The sequence below is a fragment of the Dermacentor variabilis genome, chromosome 6 (assembly GCF_050947875.1).
Source record: "Dermacentor variabilis isolate Ectoservices chromosome 6, ASM5094787v1, whole genome shotgun sequence".
NCBI classification, from domain to species: domain Eukaryota; kingdom Metazoa; phylum Arthropoda; class Arachnida; order Ixodida; family Ixodidae; genus Dermacentor; species Dermacentor variabilis.
The window spans coordinates 585,216-598,036 of NC_134573.1; the positions used below are offsets into that span (position 1 = coordinate 585,216).

The 12,821-nt window shown below is 48.8% G+C and overlaps 1 protein-coding gene and 1 pseudogene across 3 annotated transcripts in view; one reads left to right on the plus strand and one right to left on the minus strand.

The window, feature by feature from the left end:
- The window catches only part of LOC142584566 (polycomb protein SCMH1-like), a 389,046-nt gene that overhangs the window by 187,024 nt on the left and 189,201 nt on the right, over positions 1-12,821 (minus strand). The window lies entirely within an intron of this gene.
- LOC142586410 (uncharacterized) lies at positions 115-3,163 on the plus strand (annotated as a pseudogene).

Below are 12,821 nucleotides of genomic sequence, written 5' to 3' on the forward strand. Positions count from 1 at the left end.
TCTGACATGGTGTCGGAAGTGGCTACATCTAAGCTGATGCAGAGCTGATGCAGAGCTGCAACAGCCCCGTCAACGAGCGAACCACTAGCAGCTGCTGCAACAAGAAGAAGAAGGCCTCCCGGTGACTCAAGCAACGCCTCAGAATGGTGGTAATCAAGCCTCCTAAGCCCTTCGACTTCCAGAATGCTGCCAACTGGCCTGCATGGACGGACGAATTCAACGACTACAGATTCACATCCAGACTACACGAGAAACCAGACGAAGTCCAAGTAAGGAATCTTCTCTATACAATGGGCTGAAAGCCATGGGAGATACTCCTCTCGTTAAATGTAAAAGACCAAGAAATGGAGGACTTCAACTTCGTGACGTCTAAATTTGAGGGCTATTTCATCCACATCAAGAACAAAGTCTATGAGAGCGCTTGATTTAATCTATGCCACCAACAACTGGGAGAAACAGTAGACCAGTTTGCAACCGAGCTTAATAGGCTAGCAGACAGATGCGAGTTCAAAGACATGAAGGAACGCCTAATAAGGGACCGCTTTGTAGTAGGACTAAGGGACCAGGCTCTCTCAACAAAACTACAGATGGATCCTAAGCTTACGATGAACACTGCTTTGGCAAAAGCACGTACAAGCGAAACCGTAAAGAAACAGCAAACTAAGCTAAAAGAGCATGAGGGCACAATTCTGAAAGCTTGCGTCACCACAATAAAGCCCAAGAAAATCGCTGGAAAGAACATGTTCACATGCGGTCAAAAGCTGGCATATTGTCAAAAGTACTGCAGTTTCTGTGCCGGACCATTTCATCTGAGAAGTGGTTGCCCAGCGCAACAAGAAAGATGCAGGTTTTGCCGAAAGTTGGGCTACTTCGAAAAGGCATGCCGAAGAAAGAAGCATGCAGATGGGAATCTTGATGCCATTGTTGAACCAAATAAGAAATTTCTTGGCACAGTCGGCACAGTCGAGCAATCTGCAAACACACCATCTGAGCATTTCGTCACGGTACTGATAAACGACCAGAAGCTCCATATGAACGTAGATACGGGCACCGAAGTGACCGTGGTCAGTGACACTTTTCCTTTCCTTCCACATTTTCTGGACAAAGCAGGCGACCTTAAAGGCCCAAGCAATGCAAGCATCCGTACGATCAGAAAGTTTGACGCTGAAGTAGCTTGGAAATGCAACCGTTCACAGCAAATCATTTACGTCATGCACAGCTTGCACACGCCCCTGTTGGGACTACCAGCTCTCAAAGCCCTAAGAATTGTTCGCTTCCTAGATGAAGTAGAGACCACTAAGGACGTCGTAGACAGATATCCTAAAATGTTCCAAGGCACAGGCTCTATATCTGGGGAACATACCACATGCCTCGTGCCGAATGCAACTCTGCACGCCCTGTATACATCCCAACGAATTCCTATTCCTATGAAGGAAAAGGTCAAGGAAGAACTGGACAGACTAGAACGAGAAGGAATGATACAAAAGGCCAAAGAACCAACTGAGTGGTGTGCTCCTGAAGTTCCAGTAATGAAGCGATCTGGAGCAGTAAGAATCTGTGTTGACTTAACTAAACCAGTTTGTCAGGCGGGAGCATCATCAGCTACCAACGGTAGAGCAAGTTATGGGAAGCTTCCAGGAAGCCAAGGTCTTCTCTAAACTGGATGCCAATTCTGGATTCTACCAGATAAAGGTTTCCAAAGAGTGTCAGAAGCTTGCCACTTTCATTACACCGTATGGGCGGTACTGCTACTGCAGGTTACCCTTCAGGTCTTGGAAAGCCTGGATGGCATACTGAACTTATGAACGTCATTCTGGTGTTTGGCAAGAACAAAATGGAACACAACAACCACCTTCATAAGGTGCTTGACCGACTGCAACAAACAGGAGTAACACTTAACAAGGAAAAGTGCTGTTTCTCTGTTGAGCAGGTAGCATTCTTGGGCATGATCTTCGATGCCAATGGTGTGCACACAGACCCTGAGAAAGTTAGGGCAATCAAGGCCCAAATCATCGCTGAGGTTCGTTCATCATTAGGCATGATGAACCATCTCGCAAGGTTTCTTTCGGATGCTGCGTTTACATCTGCGCCTCTGTGCAGCCTTCTTAACAAAGACAGCAACTGGTCTTGGGGTACTCAACAAGAGGAAACTTTCGAAAAGATCAAGACTACTCTCAGCTTGCACAGATGCCTCGCAATGTACAACCCCAGGTACCCAACAATCGTATCGGCAGACGCATCTTCGCAAGGACTAGGCGCCGTACCACTACAAGATCAGCCATCTGGCGAAAGACGTCCAATAGCATATGCCTCCAGATCGCTCACAAAAACAGAGCAGAGATATTAACAGATCGAAAAGGAAGCGTTAGCTTTGACCTGGGCTGCAGAACGCTTCAACGAATTTCTGAAACGCCTCACGTTTATGCTATTTGAGACAGACCACAAGCCTCTCCTTCTGCTACTGGGTTGCGATCCTCTTGATTCTCTTCCACCAAGAATCCAAAGGTTCAGAATGTGTCTAATGCAGTATTCGTTCATGCTTACACATGTCCCGGGTAAAACTATTGCTACTGCAGACACTCTTTCTCTGGCTAGAGTGATGAACGTGGGACTGTCTATCGGAGAACTGTCTGAAGCTGACGTCTCGTCTCACGTGGACGGAGTCGTTCGATATGAGCTCTCAGATGACATGCTCAATTGCATACTCTCAGAGCAGGCAATGGACCCCAAATGTGTATCGTTGCTCGAAGCTTGCAGGCAAGGGTGGCCCGCAAAACACCAGCCACCGTAAGTTCTCAAACCATTCTGGGCGCATTGTGGGAACATCATGGTTTGCAAGCAGTTGCTTCTGAAGGACTCGACTAGTAATTCCACGAGCGCTGTGGAAAGAAATGCTTCAGAGAGTCCATGAGGGGCATCAAGACATTGCCCGCTGCCGCGCGAACGCTAAAGAATCAGTCTGGTAGCCTGAAATTAGCCAGGAAATCGCAAGAACTGTAGCCAACTGTCAAGCTTGTGCAGCAGAGTGCGCCCAATTTACCAAACCGATGATCCGATCTGAAACAATGGAGCTTCCATGGAGAAAATCGTAACTGATTTATTAGAGCTACCTTGTTGTTGTTGTCTACCTTGTTGTTGTCAATTACCACTCCAGGTATCCTGAGCTGGCCCTACTGGATTGAGGCACATCGTCAGAGGTGGTCATCCAGCATCTGAAAAGCATCTTCGCCAGGCACAGGATCCCAAAAACGGTAATATCGGACAATGGATCACAGTTCATCTCATTTGCTTTTATTAATTTTGCAAGAAACTATGGCTTCAAGCATGTCACGAGCCCTCATTACCCACAAGCTTAGGGACTTTAAATATACTACTAAAGAAAGCACAGGACCCCTACATGGCCTTGCTGAGCTATAGGAACTCACCAGGCCCAACCAGCTATAGCCCAGCACAACTGCTAATGAGCCGCCACTTATGCTCACGAGTGCCGTGCATGCCATCCGCGCTAAAGCCGCGATTAGCAAGCGCTTCTTGGAAAAAGCAGGACAAAAAAATACAGACAAAAACAAAAGATGCATTTTGACAGGTGTCATGCTGCACGACCTCTTCCCAGTGCGGGCAACCAAGTATGGCTTCGAGACAGAAATGGCGAGGGCACAATCCTTCATCCTTCCTCTAAACTGAGATCCCACTGGGTCCAGACTGCAGGCAGAACCGTACGCAGAAACAGACACCATCTGTTCCTGCTCCCAAGTGGAGGAGAAACCAGTCCCCTGCTTGCCAAACAGCGTCAATAAAGCAGCCAGCTAACGGGCACGACCGACACAGAGGGCATCGTGGTTAAAAAACTGTCCGACACCCAAGAGGCCCTTCCATCAAACGAAGCTTTGAGGCCTGAGCAAGAGCAACGAACAATGTGATATGGGAGCGTCGTGCGAGCTCCAAAAAAACTCATAATTGACGACTGATTTGTAGAGTGATTTCCTTTTTTGGTCGGCACACAATGCTTGTAAAATGGGGAAGATGTGACGCCATCTTGATACACACTGTGCGCGCCTGTGCCACTGACACGCGCTGAGATAAGCTCTATGCTTGCATTTCCTTTACACAAGTTCTCACAAAAGTGATGTGATCATTCTGGCTGTGTATATACTTCACGACTTCACAACTTCCTTGGATTAACCGTGATATCTTGCACCGATCACGCCATGTCGGCAGACTACGTAAATCAAAGAATTCGCGATAGCGCTTCACATTCTTTTTGAAAAAGCCAAGGAGGAACTTCATACTCATACTAAAATGCTTAAGATTTCTATCTTTCAGTGCAACTCTCTATACTATTTAAATCAAATCCTCACAAGTTCTGGACATCCATTTCACCTTGTGCCACGTGCCGTACCCCTTTCAAGGTTAACGATGCTGTTACTAAGAACCCCACCGTAGTTTCGAATGCTTTTAACTCGTACTTCCAATCTGTTCTCACCCTCGATCACCATGTAAATCCAAACTTTAGTTATGATGCACAAACTAATAAATTAGGCGATATCGTAATAAGTTCTGATGATGTCTTAAACCTAATCTCGAATCTCGACACTAAAGTGTACCAGTTCAGATAGTACCCCGAATTCTTTCCTTGTAAGATACTCCCCTATGGACGGCTCAGGGCCTTGCTGTAATCTCCCAGAAATCCTTAGACTCTGGTGAAGTATCAACTAAATGGAAAACAGCCAGAGTCCTGCCTTTGCATAAATCAGATGATAAAGAACTTCCCTTAAACTACAGGCCGATATCTTTCACACCCCAGTTATGCAAGATGTTAGAGCACATTATTCACAAATGTGTAATCGAATCCATCAACTCTAATGACATTCTAACATCTGCCTAGCATGGTTTACATCATGGTTATAGCACTGTAATGCAATTAGTCGATTTTGTTCATGATATCGCTTCTAACCTAGACATAGGTAATGAAGTGGATGCCATCTTTATTGACTTTTCTAAAGCTTTTGACCCTGTGATTCATTCTAAACTACTGGCAAAATAAAACTCCATATACAATAATCCCTGCCTTGTTTCTTGGATAGCCAGTTTTCTGCGTTATCGCTCACAATTTGTTTGGTTTGACTCGGTGGAATCAACTCCTATCAATGTTATGTCAGGCGTTCATCAGGGATCCGTATTGACATGTGTACTTATCTTTATCGGGTGACCACGTTTCGCCGCCTTGGAAGTGTTATCGCACAGTGCGGGACGCGCCTGATGTGTAATGTATCTGAAGTTTCTGGAAAGTTATCAATGCTTCTATTCGCTGTCTGTTGTCGCCGAACCTTGTTGCCTGATTTCATCGCCGCGAATGGTGCAGAACTTTGTGGAAGGCACGCGGGTCCCAACGATTAGTCTGGAACATTCGACGACTGCTGTATAAAAGCCGACGCGCTTGACCCGCGGATCAGATTTTCGCCGATCGCCGACTGCGTTCGCCACTATCGTTGTGCTTTAAGTGTAGCCTGTTTTGTGGGCACAGGTTCACCCAATAAAAGCTAGTTTTGTCTTTCACAGTACTGCTACTGTGTTCTTTAACGTCACTACCACGTGACAGTATTAGGCCATTCATTATTTCTAATATACATCAATTATTTACTTCATAGCACCTAAACTAAAATCAGACTTTATGCAGATGACTGCGTATTATATGAATCTATTAACTCCATTGATGACCACCACCATCTCGCCCAATCCCTTATGTCTTTCTGCGCTTGGTGCAAAACATGGCAAATGAACATCAACTGTAGTAAAACAGTCGTGATGTCACTTGCCAATCGACAGAGCCCCTCTTGTTCAATTATTCTCTGGATGGCATCCAACTTAAAAGAGTGTCTCAATATAAATACTTAGGTGTCATTCTTACAGAACAACTTTCTTGGTCTAAACATATTAATTAATTAATATGTTAATATATTAATATATGCTCAACATAATGAATATGTAAATGGGGAAGCCCTAAAGAAATTAGGTTATTTGCGCCGCACTTCAGCTAAAACCCCCCACGATACTAAACTGCTTTGTCATATCATAAGAAGCCAACAAACACTGACCCCAAGGACAACATAGGGGAAATTACTTGTGATTAATAAATCAAATAAAGAAACTATGAATTAATGAAAATTAAAGTGGATGAAAAACAACTTGCCGCAGGTGGGAACCGAACCCACAACCTTCGCATTTCACGTGCGATGCTCTACCAACCTTCGCAAAATGCGAAGGTTGGTACAGCGATTCATATTGATACAGCAATCCACTTTAGGGATTTTGGCAGGAGGGTACAAATGTTGAAAATATCACAAAAAAGGCAACCAACAAATACATAGATACATAAGAGTAAATAAACTAATACAAACTAAAATAGAAGGCATACGGTAAATACTAAGTTAGACACTATGTAAACAAGGTAAGTGAAGGCTGTTGAACTTGAGTGTTAGTAAGCTGGTTCCATTCAGTTATTGTCCGTGGAAAGCAAGTATTTAAAGGAGTTATGTGTGCGAAACAGAGCAATTGTTAATAGGTGTCTTTGTCTAGTGGCATACCCGGATGAAAAGGTTATTACGTCTGAAGTGTCTAATTTATAGTGCCCCTTCACAATTTGATACATAAATCTTTTTCAGTCGAAACCTCAGCAGTCATGGAGGCATTACGGAATCAGGGTGTAGATGAGCTGTATGAAAAAATACTGAAAGATATCTATAGCGGCTCCACAGCCACCGTAGTCCTCCATAAAGAAAGCAACAAAATCCTAATAAAGAAAGGCATCAGGCAGAGAGATACGATCTGTCCAATGCTATTCACAACGTGTTTACAGGAGGTATTCAAAGACCTGGATTGGGAAGAAATGGGGATAATAATTAATGTGGAATACCTTAGCAACTTGCAATTCGCTGATGATATTGCCTTGCTTAGTAACTCAGGGGACCAATTGCAATGCATGCTCACTGACCTGGAGAGGCAAAGCAGAAGGGTGGGTCTAAAAATTAATCTGCAGAAAACTAAAGTAATGTTTAACAGTATTGGAAGAGAACAGCAGTTTACGATAGGTAGCGAGGCACAGGAAGTGGTAAGGGAATACATCTACTTAGGACAGGTAGTGACTGCGGATACAGATCATGAGACTGAAATAATCAGAAGTATAAGAATGGGCTCGCGTGCGTTTCGCAGGCATTCTCAATCATGAACAGCAGGTTGCCATTATCACTCAAGAGAAAAGTGTATAACAGCTCTGTCTTAGCAGTACTCTCATACAGGATAGAAACCTGGAGGCTTACGAAAAGGGTTCTAGTTAAATTGAGGACGATGCAACGAGCTATGGAAAGAAGAATGATGGCTATAACATAAAGGGATAACAAAAGAGCAGATTGAGTGAGGGAACAAACACGAGCTAATGACGTCTTAGTTGAAATCAAGCAAAAGAAATGGGCACGGCCAGGACATGTAATGAGGAGGGAAGATAACCGATGGTCATTAAGGGTTATGGACTGGATTCCAAGGGAAGGGAAGCGTAGCCGGGGGCGGCAGAAAGTTAGGTGGGCGGATGAGATTAAGAAATTTGCAGGGACAACACGGCCACAATTAGTACACGACCAGGGTAGTTGGACAAGTATGGGAGAGGTCTTTGTCCTGCAGTGGGTGTAACCAGGCTGATGATGATGATGGTGATGATGATGATAAATTTTAGCCTATGAGAAGAGGTTTATTGGCGGCTCCTAAGGCAAAAGCGCGGCGACCGGGAACGGCGAGACAGCCCGAAGCACTGTCCAAAAAAGGCGACAGTAATCAACAGCGCGAGCGGGGCCGAGCCGCGCGTTGGCGATGTGTCTGTGCCGCGAGGCGCGTCTTCTTCTTCACAATCTCCCCCCGGACAAAAAGAGCCATCCTGGCGCCTTAAGAATCAGGAGGCAGAGGGTCGTGGTAGGGCTTGAGACGCGAGACGTGGACAATGTCACGTCCACGCCGGCGCAAGTCTGCAGGTGGTGACAGTGGCTCGATTAGAAAATTCACCGGAGATGTTTGCTCCAAGACTCGGTAAGGCCCTTCGAATTTTGGGACGAGTTTTGAGGAAAGCCCCGGAGTCTGGAAAGGCACAGACAACCACACAAGAACGCCTGGAGCGTAGGTGGTGTTCGGAAGCGTGTCGGTGCGGTTTTCTTTCTGGCGCTGCTGTTGCTCGGCCGTAAAGGAGCGCGCTAGCTGGCGGCATTCTTCGGCCTGTCGGGCGACGTCGGACACAGGTAGACACTCGGAGGCGTCAGAAAAGTATGGAAGGAGCGTGTCGATGGTATGCGTAGGCTGGCGGCCATACAGGAGGAAGAAAGGTGAAAATCCCGTAGTGGCCTGGATCGCGGTGTTGTACGCGAACGTGATGAATGGAAGGATGCGGTCCCAGTTACCATGATCAGATGCCACGTACATCGACAGCATGTCACCAAGTGTGCGGTTAAATCGCTCTGTGAGTCCGTTAGTCTGGGGATGGTATGCCGTGCTTGTCCGATGAATAATACGGCATTCCGAGAGCAAACTTTTGACGACTTCGGAGAGGAAGGCGCGACCTCGATCGCTGAGGAGTTCGCGAGGTGCGCCGTGTCGAAGCACGAAGCGATGTAGAACGAAAAAGGCTACATCCCGTGCCGTAGCACTTGGTAAAGCAGCAGTTTCGGCGAAGCGTGTCAAGTGGTCAACAGCAACTACGATCCACCGATTGCCGTCTGGAGTCATAGGAAGCGGGCCGTATAGGTCGATGCCGAAGCGATCGAAGGGTGTGGTAGGGCACGGGAGCGGCTGCAAGGCACCAGACGGGCGTAAAGGCGGCGATTTGCGGCGTTGACAGTCAAGACAGCACCGAACAAACTTTTGTACAAAATTGTACATGCCGCGCCAGTAGTAGCGGTGGCGAATTCGTTCGTACGTCTTGAAGACTCCGGCGTGGCCACACTGTGGATCGTTGTGGAAAGCGGCACATATTTGTGACCTTAAGCTGCGGGGAATCACCAGAAGCCACCGACGGCCTTCAGGAGAGTAATTGCGTCGGTGGAGCAGCTGGTCACGAATGGCAAAATGAACTGCTTGACGTCGGAGGGTTCGGGATACAGGGATAGTCGATGATCCAGAAAGATAGTCTAAAAGAGACGCGATCCACGGGTCACGACGTTGTGCGGTGGCAAAGGAGTCCATGTCGAGAGATGAGATGGAGTGTGCGGAAGTTGTTCCGCAGGCCAAGTCTGGAGGTAAAGGTGAACGAGACAGGGCGTCGGCGTCGGAGTGTGTTCGCCCACTGCGGTATATGACGCGAATATCGTACTCCTGGATGCGTAATGCCCAACGGGCTAGGCGGCCAGTGGGATCTTTCAAGTTGGCAAGCCAACAAAGCGCGTGGTGATCTGTGACCAAGTCGAATGGGCGCTCGTACAGGTATGCTCGGAACTTGCCAAGTGCCCATACTAAGGCCAAGCACTCTTTTTCGGTCACGCTGTAATTGGCCTCAGGCTTCGTCAGCGTGCGACTCGCATAGGCGACTACGTATTCGGGGTAGCCTGGCTTTCGTTGGGCGAGGACGGCGCCGAGACCGACCCCGCTGGCATCTGTGTGTACCTCAGTTGCAGCCGACGGGTCGAAATGGCGAAGAATAGGTGGGGAGGTGAGAAGACGACGCAGCGTAGCGAAGGCGGAGTCACATGCAGGGGACCAGGAGGAGAGGGCGGTGTCACCGCGCAGAAGCTGAGTCAATGGCGCCATGATCGATGCGAAATTCCGAACAAAGCGCCGGAAATATGAGCATAGGCCCACAAAGCTCCGAAGTTCTTTGATGGTCTGAGGCTTCGGAAACTCAGCGACAGCTCGAAGTTTTGCAGGATCGGGTAGAACGCCGTGCTTGGACACAACGTGGCCTAAAATGGTGAGCTCTCGCGCGGCGAAGCGGCACTTCTTGAGGTTGAGTTGGAGGCCAGCGGTCGTTAGACAGGTCAAAACAAGTCTGAGGCGGAGCAGGTGAGTCGGAAAATCAGGCGAGAAAACCACGACATCGTCGAGGTAACACAGACATATGGACCACTTGAGGCCACGCAGCGTGTTGTCCATGAGTCGTTCAAAGGTGGCAGGGGCGTTACAAAGCCCGAACGGCATTACGTTAAATTCATATAAGCCGTCAGGTGTAATGAATGCGGTTTTCTGGCGATCGGCTGCAGCCATCGGTACCTGCCAGTACCCCGAACACAAGTCAAGGGACGAGAAGAATTCTGCTCCCTGAAGACTGGCGAGGGCGTCGTCGATGCGCGGCAAAGGATAGACGTCTTTGCGCGTTACCTTATTTAGCCGACGGTAGTCGACGCAAAAGCGAATAGACCAGTCCTTCTTGCGAACTAGAACGACAGGCGATGCCCAGGGACTGTGCGAAGGTTGAATAATGTCACGGCGCAGCATATCTTCGACGTGGGTGGTAATGACACGACGCTCTTCGGCCGAGACGCGGTAGGGTCGTTGACGTAACGGCTGATGTGAACCGGTGTCAATGTAGTGCTGCACTTCCGACATGCGGCCCAAGTGAGGTTGTGAAACGTCGAATGAACTTCTAAAGTGGTGCAGCAGATCAAGAAGGTCGGCGCGTGCGGCAGGTGTGAGGGTATCGGCGATGGCACTCGAGAAAGCATCCTTGGACGTCTCTTCAAGCGCGGAAATCGAAGACGACTGGCCGGAGTCGACATCAAAAGAGTCTCCGGGGACGTCAACCAAAGACGAAGAGTCGAGGAGTTCCACGATGCCAAGGCATTCACCAACGAGCAATGTAATAGGCGCACAGAGGGGATTGCAAAAGTATATATTGCTACAGCCGCCAGCCATGTCAAGTGTTGCGAAGGGTAGTCGGAGAGATTTACGGCTCATGAAGAGGTCGGAAGGTGTGAAGAGGACCGTTGCATCAGTGATGGCATCGCAAGAGACGGGTACGAGAGCGAAGGAGCCAGGTGGAATATCTGTGTCCTCGCGCACGGTAAGTTTAGAAGGGCGGTCACAATCTTCGTGCAAGGGTGCGTCACAAGGGGAAAATTCAACTTCGGCGCGTGCGCAGTCGATCACGGCTTTATGACGGGATAAGAAGTCCCATCCGAGGATGACATCATGCGAGCAGGTGGGAAGAACAATGCACTCGACTATGTAAACAATGCCGTGAATAAGCACACGTACAGTACAGGCTGCGTGCGGAGTGACGTGCTGAGCGCTTGCCATACGAAGAGACAGTCCAGAAAGCGGCGTGGTCACCTTGCGCAGCGAACGGCACAGTTTGGCGGCTATCACAGAAACGGCTGCGCCGGTATCCACAAGAGCGAATGCAGGAACACCTTCTACACTAATTTCGATCACGTTAGCAGGACAGGCGCGAGGACTTAGACAGTTCGAATGGGGCGCAGTTCTTGCCTCGTGGACTGCGACGTTCAGTTTTCCTGGTCAGGTGGTGCGGGTCGCCGACGCATTGGGGAGAGCGAGCGTCGGCGAGGGGATGGCGAGCGACGCGAAGGAAATTCTGGAAGGTCAGCACGAGCATACGGTTGGTGGGAAGGAGTGGCGTATGGGCGAAAGGGCTGGCTGCCGTATTGGAAGGGCCGAGAGGCGTCGCCGGACGCTTGAGGCCGACGTCGGCAATATCGGGCGACGTGTCCAGGAGTGCAGCAAGAATAGCAGATGGGACGATTATCAGGCGTCCTCCAAGGATTAGCTCGCGGTGCGGTCCAAGATGCAGCATGGGCTTCCGGTGGCACCGGTTGGGAATGGGTCGCGAAAGACGCAGGCGGAGGCCTGCGTACTGCCTGCGCGTACGTAAGAGGCGCAGCCACAGGCAGGACTGGCTGCGCATAGGTGGGAGGAGTCGCGACAGGCTGCACTGCCAGAGCAGAGTTGAGATTCGTGGCTGCAGGCGGCTGATGGTGTGCGGAAGGGACAACTTGAGCGACTGCTTCGGAGATGAGAGTGCGGAGCGTGTTTGGAAGACGGGAGGTGGGCTCCTGAGTGAAGGGGACTAAAGAAAGTTGGCGGGCAACTTCCTCACGCGCGAAGTCCTTGACCCGTTGAAGTAATGAGCATGGGTCGTACATGCTGTCAAGGCTTGCCACCAAGTCGTCGCTGCCCAAAGCACGCCGAGTCGAAGCGCGTTGCTTCCGTAACTCATCATAACTTTGGCATAGGCTGACGACTTCGGACACAGTGCGCGGATTCCTGGCTAGAAGCATCTGGAAAGCGCCGTCATCGATGCCCTTCAGTATATGGTGAATTCGCTCAGCTTCGGGCATTGCCGCGTTGACTCGTTTACACAGGTCCACGACGTCTTCAATGTAGCTCGTGAATGTTTCTGCCGTCTGCTGTGCTCGGGCGCGCAAGTAGGCTATTAACGAACAAGATGGTGGCCATGCCGCCTTTCCGGTGCAATTGCTTCCGGTGCTTGGTTGTTTTTGTAAACAAAAATGCCAGCACTCACGCAAGTATAATGTGGTGGTATTTTACGCAATTTATTTGAGCACATTTTGGAGCCTACTAGTTTTACACGAGTATGTAATATGCGGAGTCCGCCAAATTTCATTCATGCGGGATTGCAGTACAGTGACATTTCGTTGTCGAGGTACGAAATGCATGGAATCCTAAGGGTGTTCGCCGGGGATATGAAAATATTTTGTTGTTGTGAGAATTTTATAGTCATGGGGTTTCATTACAGCGGGTTTTGACTGTGTGTGTGTGCGCGCGCAAAATGCAGATGGTAAAGCCATGTTTCCACAAGCTGCCATTTGCGCTTC